We start from the raw sequence: 7970 nt of genomic DNA, 5'->3' as shown, positions 1-7970 counted from the left end.
GTGCCCTGAGACTTGCAGACCGCCTCTTCGTGGTGGCTTCTAGTATTAAATTTTTTGGGCTTAGTTGTGATTTTTTAGTGCTTCGCTTGGGTTTATCTGGGCTGTCACAATTACTTGATTGCCAGTTGTTTTAAGAGTCTTTGGGGTGCTGCAACTGTCTTCCGGTAAGGTGTTATGTCGTTCTCCTTTCTCGTCGAATGGTGTTTTGAATCCGGTTAAGAACGACATATTTGTTGTTTTATCTTGAGATCTTGATTTCTTTTCCTGTGTTCTGGGACCCGGCCAAATAAGGAAATCTGTGTTTTTTAAGTTCCTTCCTACTAGCTTTTTATTTGACTGTGCAAAGGTTGGTCGCACACTGCTCGTCACACCAGCAAGTTGCCCCAAAGGACTGTGGTAAATGTAGTGGCGACGGCGGGTACGCCTATGCCACGATGTATAAAAGAACAGTATGTGTTGCGTTAGCCATCCCTGGACACGTGTTTCGAGGTAGTTGCCTCTCGTCAGCAGGGAGCAGGTCAATGTAAAGGGGTGCCGTGTGGACTGCCAAAATGTAATTAAAACAGGTCAAGTACCTCTCATGGCGCGCAGGTGCAGATCCAAGGCTCGTCAGCCCGTTGGCTCAAGGGAGCCGTAATAAATTGTGCAAAGGTTGGTCGCACACTGCTCGTCACACCAGCAAGTTGCCCCAAAGGACTGTGGTAAATGTAGTGGCGACGGCGGGTACGCCTATGCCACGATGTATAAAAGAACAGTATGTGTTGCGTTAGCCATCCCTGGACACGTGTTTCGAGGTAGTTGCCTCTCGTCAGCAGGGAGCAGGTCAATGTAAAGGGGTGCCGTGTGGACTGCCAAAATGTAATTAAAACAGGTCAAGTACCTCTCATGGCGCGCAGGTGCAGATCCAAGGCTCGTCAGCCCGTTGGCTCAAGGGAGCCGTAATAAATTGTGCAAAGGTTGGTCGCACACTGCTCGTCACACCAGCAAGTTGCCCCAAAGGACTGTGGTAAATGTAGTGGCGACGGCGGGTACGCCTATGCCACGATGTATAAAAGAACAGTATGTGTTGCGTTAGCCATCCCTGGACACGTGTTTCGAGGTAGTTGCCTCTCGTCAGCAGGGAGCAGGTCAATGTAAAGGGGTGCCGTGTGGACTGCCAAAATGTAATTAAAACAGGTCAAGTACCTCTCATGGCGCGCAGGTGCAGATCCAAGGCTCGTCAGCCCGTTGGCTCAAGGGAGCCGTAATAAATTGTGCAAAGGTTGGTCGCACACTGCTCGTCACACCAGCAAGTTGCCCCAAAGGACTGTGGTAAATGTAGTGGCGACGGCGGGTACGCCTATGCCACGATGTATAAAAGAACAGTATGTGTTGCGTTAGCCATCCCTGGACACGTGTTTCGAGGTAGTTGCCTCTCGTCAGCAGGGAGCAGGTCAATGTAAAGGGGTGCCGTGTGGACTGCCAAAATGTAATTAAAACAGGTCAAGTACCTCTCATGGCGCGCAGGTGCAGATCCAAGGCTCGTCAGCCCGTTGGCTCAAGGGAGCCGTAATAAATTGTGCAAAGGTTGGTCGCACACTGCTCGTCACACCAGCAAGTTGCCCCAAAGGACTGTGGTAAATGTAGTGGCGACGGCGGGTACGCCTATGCCACGATGTATAAAAGAACAGTATGTGTTGCGTTAGCCATCCCTGGACACGTGTTTCGAGGTAGTTGCCTCTCGTCAGCAGGGAGCAGGTCAATGTAAAGGGGTGCCGTGTGGACTGCCAAAATGTAATTAAAACAGGTCAAGTACCTCTCATGGCGCGCAGGTGCAGATCCAAGGCTCGTCAGCCCGTTGGCTCAAGGGAGCCGTAATAAATTGTGCAAAGGTTGGTCGCACACTGCTCGTCACACCAGCAAGTTGCCCCAAAGGACTGTGGTAAATGTAGTGGCGACGGCGGGTACGCCTATGCCACGATGTATAAAAGAACAGTATGTGTTGCGTTAGCCATCCCTGGACACGTGTTTCGAGGTAGTTGCCTCTCGTCAGCAGGGAGCAGGTCAATGTAAAGGGGTGCCGTGTGGACTGCCAAAATGTAATTAAAACAGGTCAAGTACCTCTCATGGCGCGCAGGTGCAGATCCAAGGCTCGTCAGCCCGTTGGCTCAAGGGAGCCGTAATAAATTGTGCAAAGGTTGGTCGCACACTGCTCGTCACACCAGCAAGTTGCCCCAAAGGACTGTGGTAAATGTAGTGGCGACGGCGGGTACGCCTATGCCACGATGTATAAAAGAACAGTATGTGTTGCGTTAGCCATCCCTGGACACGTGTTTCGAGGTAGTTGCCTCTCGTCAGCAGGGAGCAGGTCAATGTAAAGGGGTGCCGTGTGGACTGCCAAAATGTAATTAAAACAGGTCAAGTACCTCTCATGGCGCGCAGGTGCAGATCCAAGGCTCGTCAGCCCGTTGGCTCAAGGGAGCCGTAATAAATTGTGCAAAGGTTGGTCGCACACTGCTCGTCACACCAGCAAGTTGCCCCAAAGGACTGTGGTAAATGTAGTGGCGACGGCGGGTACGCCTATGCCACGATGTATAAAAGAACAGTATGTGTTGCGTTAGCCATCCCTGGACACGTGTTTCGAGGTAGTTGCCTCTCGTCAGCAGGGAGCAGGTCAATGTAAAGGGGTGCCGTGTGGACTGCCAAAATGTAATTAAAACAGGTCAAGTACCTCTCATGGCGCGCAGGTGCAGATCCAAGGCTCGTCAGCCCGTTGGCTCAAGGGAGCCGTAATAAATTGTGCAAAGGTTGGTCGCACACTGCTCGTCACACCAGCAAGTTGCCCCAAAGGACTGTGGTAAATGTAGTGGCGACGGCGGGTACGCCTATGCCACGATGTATAAAAGAACAGTATGTGTTGCGTTAGCCATCCCTGGACACGTGTTTCGAGGTAGTTGCCTCTCGTCAGCAGGGAGCAGGTCAATGTAAAGGGGTGCCGTGTGGACTGCCAAAATGTAATTAAAACAGGTCAAGTACCTCTCATGGCGCGCAGGTGCAGATCCAAGGCTCGTCAGCCCGTTGGCTCAAGGGAGCCGTAATAAATTGTGCAAAGGTTGGTCGCACACTGCTCGTCACACCAGCAAGTTGCCCCAAAGGACTGTGGTAAATGTAGTGGCGACGGCGGGTACGCCTATGCCACGATGTATAAAAGAACAGTATGTGTTGCGTTAGCCATCCCTGGACACGTGTTTCGAGGTAGTTGCCTCTCGTCAGCAGGGAGCAGGTCAATGTAAAGGGGTGCCGTGTGGACTGCCAAAATGTAATTAAAACAGGTCAAGTACCTCTCATGGCGCGCAGGTGCAGATCCAAGGCTCGTCAGCCCGTTGGCTCAAGGGAGCCGTAATAAATTGTGCAAAGGTTGGTCGCACACTGCTCGTCACACCAGCAAGTTGCCCCAAAGGACTGTGGTAAATGTAGTGGCGACGGCGGGTACGCCTATGCCACGATGTATAAAAGAACAGTATGTGTTGCGTTAGCCATCCCTGGACACGTGTTTCGAGGTAGTTGCCTCTCGTCAGCAGGGAGCAGGTCAATGTAAAGGGGTGCCGTGTGGACTGCCAAAATGTAATTAAAACAGGTCAAGTACCTCTCATGGCGCGCAGGTGCAGATCCAAGGCTCGTCAGCCCGTTGGCTCAAGGGAGCCGTAATAAATTGTGCAAAGGTTGGTCGCACACTGCTCGTCACACCAGCAAGTTGCCCCAAAGGACTGTGGTAAATGTAGTGGCGACGGCGGGTACGCCTATGCCACGATGTATAAAAGAACAGTATGTGTTGCGTTAGCCATCCCTGGACACGTGTTTCGAGGTAGTTGCCTCTCGTCAGCAGGGAGCAGGTCAATGTAAAGGGGTGCCGTGTGGACTGCCAAAATGTAATTAAAACAGGTCAAGTACCTCTCATGGCGCGCAGGTGCAGATCCAAGGCTCGTCAGCCCGTTGGCTCAAGGGAGCCGTAATAAATTGTGCAAAGGTTGGTCGCACACTGCTCGTCACACCAGCAAGTTGCCCCAAAGGACTGTGGTAAATGTAGTGGCGACGGCGGGTACGCCTATGCCACGATGTATAAAAGAACAGTATGTGTTGCGTTAGCCATCCCTGGACACGTGTTTCGAGGTAGTTGCCTCTCGTCAGCAGGGAGCAGGTCAATGTAAAGGGGTGCCGTGTGGACTGCCAAAATGTAATTAAAACAGGTCAAGTACCTCTCATGGCGCGCAGGTGCAGATCCAAGGCTCGTCAGCCCGTTGGCTCAAGGGAGCCGTAATAAATTGTGCAAAGGTTGGTCGCACACTGCTCGTCACACCAGCAAGTTGCCCCAAAGGACTGTGGTAAATGTAGTGGCGACGGCGGGTACGCCTATGCCACGATGTATAAAAGAACAGTATGTGTTGCGTTAGCCATCCCTGGACACGTGTTTCGAGGTAGTTGCCTCTCGTCAGCAGGGAGCAGGTCAATGTAAAGGGGTGCCGTGTGGACTGCCAAAATGTAATTAAAACAGGTCAAGTACCTCTCATGGCGCGCAGGTGCAGATCCAAGGCTCGTCAGCCCGTTGGCTCAAGGGAGCCGTAATAAATTGTGCAAAGGTTGGTCGCACACTGCTCGTCACACCAGCAAGTTGCCCCAAAGGACTGTGGTAAATGTAGTGGCGACGGCGGGTACGCCTATGCCACGATGTATAAAAGAACAGTATGTGTTGCGTTAGCCATCCCTGGACACGTGTTTCGAGGTAGTTGCCTCTCGTCAGCAGGGAGCAGGTCAATGTAAAGGGGTGCCGTGTGGACTGCCAAAATGTAATTAAAACAGGTCAAGTACCTCTCATGGCGCGCAGGTGCAGATCCAAGGCTCGTCAGCCCGTTGGCTCAAGGGAGCCGTAATAAATTGTGCAAAGGTTGGTCGCACACTGCTCGTCACACCAGCAAGTTGCCCCAAAGGACTGTGGTAAATGTAGTGGCGACGGCGGGTACGCCTATGCCACGATGTATAAAAGAACAGTATGTGTTGCGTTAGCCATCCCTGGACACGTGTTTCGAGGTAGTTGCCTCTCGTCAGCAGGGAGCAGGTCAATGTAAAGGGGTGCCGTGTGGACTGCCAAAATGTAATTAAAACAGGTCAAGTACCTCTCATGGCGCGCAGGTGCAGATCCAAGGCTCGTCAGCCCGTTGGCTCAAGGGAGCCGTAATAAATTGTGCAAAGGTTGGTCGCACACTGCTCGTCACACCAGCAAGTTGCCCCAAAGGACTGTGGTAAATGTAGTGGCGACGGCGGGTACGCCTATGCCACGATGTATAAAAGAACAGTATGTGTTGCGTTAGCCATCCCTGGACACGTGTTTCGAGGTAGTTGCCTCTCGTCAGCAGGGAGCAGGTCAATGTAAAGGGGTGCCGTGTGGACTGCCAAAATGTAATTAAAACAGGTCAAGTACCTCTCATGGCGCGCAGGTGCAGATCCAAGGCTCGTCAGCCCGTTGGCTCAAGGGAGCCGTAATAAATTGTGCAAAGGTTGGTCGCACACTGCTCGTCACACCAGCAAGTTGCCCCAAAGGACTGTGGTAAATGTAGTGGCGACGGCGGGTACGCCTATGCCACGATGTATAAAAGAACAGTATGTGTTGCGTTAGCCATCCCTGGACACGTGTTTCGAGGTAGTTGCCTCTCGTCAGCAGGGAGCAGGTCAATGTAAAGGGGTGCCGTGTGGACTGCCAAAATGTAATTAAAACAGGTCAAGTACCTCTCATGGCGCGCAGGTGCAGATCCAAGGCTCGTCAGCCCGTTGGCTCAAGGGAGCCGTAATAAATTGTGCAAAGGTTGGTCGCACACTGCTCGTCACACCAGCAAGTTGCCCCAAAGGACTGTGGTAAATGTAGTGGCGACGGCGGGTACGCCTATGCCACGATGTATAAAAGAACAGTATGTGTTGCGTTAGCCATCCCTGGACACGTGTTTCGAGGTAGTTGCCTCTCGTCAGCAGGGAGCAGGTCAATGTAAAGGGGTGCCGTGTGGACTGCCAAAATGTAATTAAAACAGGTCAAGTACCTCTCATGGCGCGCAGGTGCAGATCCAAGGCTCGTCAGCCCGTTGGCTCAAGGGAGCCGTAATAAATTGTGCAAAGGTTGGTCGCACACTGCTCGTCACACCAGCAAGTTGCCCCAAAGGACTGTGGTAAATGTAGTGGCGACGGCGGGTACGCCTATGCCACGATGTATAAAAGAACAGTATGTGTTGCGTTAGCCATCCCTGGACACGTGTTTCGAGGTAGTTGCCTCTCGTCAGCAGGGAGCAGGTCAATGTAAAGGGGTGCCGTGTGGACTGCCAAAATGTAATTAAAACAGGTCAAGTACCTCTCATGGCGCGCAGGTGCAGATCCAAGGCTCGTCAGCCCGTTGGCTCAAGGGAGCCGTAATAAATTGTGCAAAGGTTGGTCGCACACTGCTCGTCACACCAGCAAGTTGCCCCAAAGGACTGTGGTAAATGTAGTGGCGACGGCGGGTACGCCTATGCCACGATGTATAAAAGAACAGTATGTGTTGCGTTAGCCATCCCTGGACACGTGTTTCGAGGTAGTTGCCTCTCGTCAGCAGGGAGCAGGTCAATGTAAAGGGGTGCCGTGTGGACTGCCAAAATGTAATTAAAACAGGTCAAGTACCTCTCATGGCGCGCAGGTGCAGATCCAAGGCTCGTCAGCCCGTTGGCTCAAGGGAGCCGTAATAAATTGTGCAAAGGTTGGTCGCACACTGCTCGTCACACCAGCAAGTTGCCCCAAAGGACTGTGGTAAATGTAGTGGCGACGGCGGGTACGCCTATGCCACGATGTATAAAAGAACAGTATGTGTTGCGTTAGCCATCCCTGGACACGTGTTTCGAGGTAGTTGCCTCTCGTCAGCAGGGAGCAGGTCAATGTAAAGGGGTGCCGTGTGGACTGCCAAAATGTAATTAAAACAGGTCAAGTACCTCTCATGGCGCGCAGGTGCAGATCCAAGGCTCGTCAGCCCGTTGGCTCAAGGGAGCCGTAATAAATTGTGCAAAGGTTGGTCGCACACTGCTCGTCACACCAGCAAGTTGCCCCAAAGGACTGTGGTAAATGTAGTGGCGACGGCGGGTACGCCTATGCCACGATGTATAAAAGAACAGTATGTGTTGCGTTAGCCATCCCTGGACACGTGTTTCGAGGTAGTTGCCTCTCGTCAGCAGGGAGCAGGTCAATGTATTTGACGTTGGTAGCACTGTTGGTACTGCTGTGGTCGATGGTTCCGGGATTTCTTTCGATTGTATCTCTTCTGCGAGTGAAACAGAACTCTTCTGGTGTTCCTCCTACTGTTTTGTGCGAGTTTTTTCTTTGGTTTGACCTCAGTTCTTACTTTCCCAGATCGCATGTCACCAGGCGTCTGGTTTCCTCCTGGTTTCCTCACTTTTTTTACCTTCTTTTGCACTGCCTTTGCACTTCTTTGCTCTGCTTTATTTTGCTTGGCTTAGTTTAGCTTTTTTGTGCTGTCCTTAGTGTTTCCTCTGTGAGGCTCCGTATGACAAATGGAGGCGTACCTTGGTTGAGTGGGTTTTTGGAATGGGGCTGGGGGAGTGCACCCAGTGCTGAGGATGAGCTGAGGAAAGAGCAGGGCACTCAAAACTGACCACTAGCCACACCCAACCTGGTTGGGCCGCTTGCACGGTCAATTGGGCTGAACACTCAGCAGCCGCCACTAGAGACGGCCGCGCTCTCTACACTCTGCGCTCTGCACTCTTAGCGATCTTGTCACTGCTAATGTGTGCACTTGCTTCTCTTCGCCGCAGTCCTCTGCTCACTTTTTTAATGATGATAGTGGCTGGCTGATTCCAATTGATTCTGACTGCAACTGCCTCTGTTCTGCACTGTGCCTGTGGTCTCTGGTCTCCTGCCAACTGCCTGCTTCTAGTCAGCAGGGGTAGGTTCCGCCCTTTGGAGCC

The sequence above is a fragment of the Triturus cristatus genome, chromosome 7 (genome assembly GCF_964204655.1).
Source record: "Triturus cristatus chromosome 7, aTriCri1.1, whole genome shotgun sequence".
Lineage (NCBI taxonomy): Eukaryota > Metazoa > Chordata > Amphibia > Caudata > Salamandridae > Triturus > Triturus cristatus.
Note: the sequence above shows the minus strand (reverse complement) of the source record.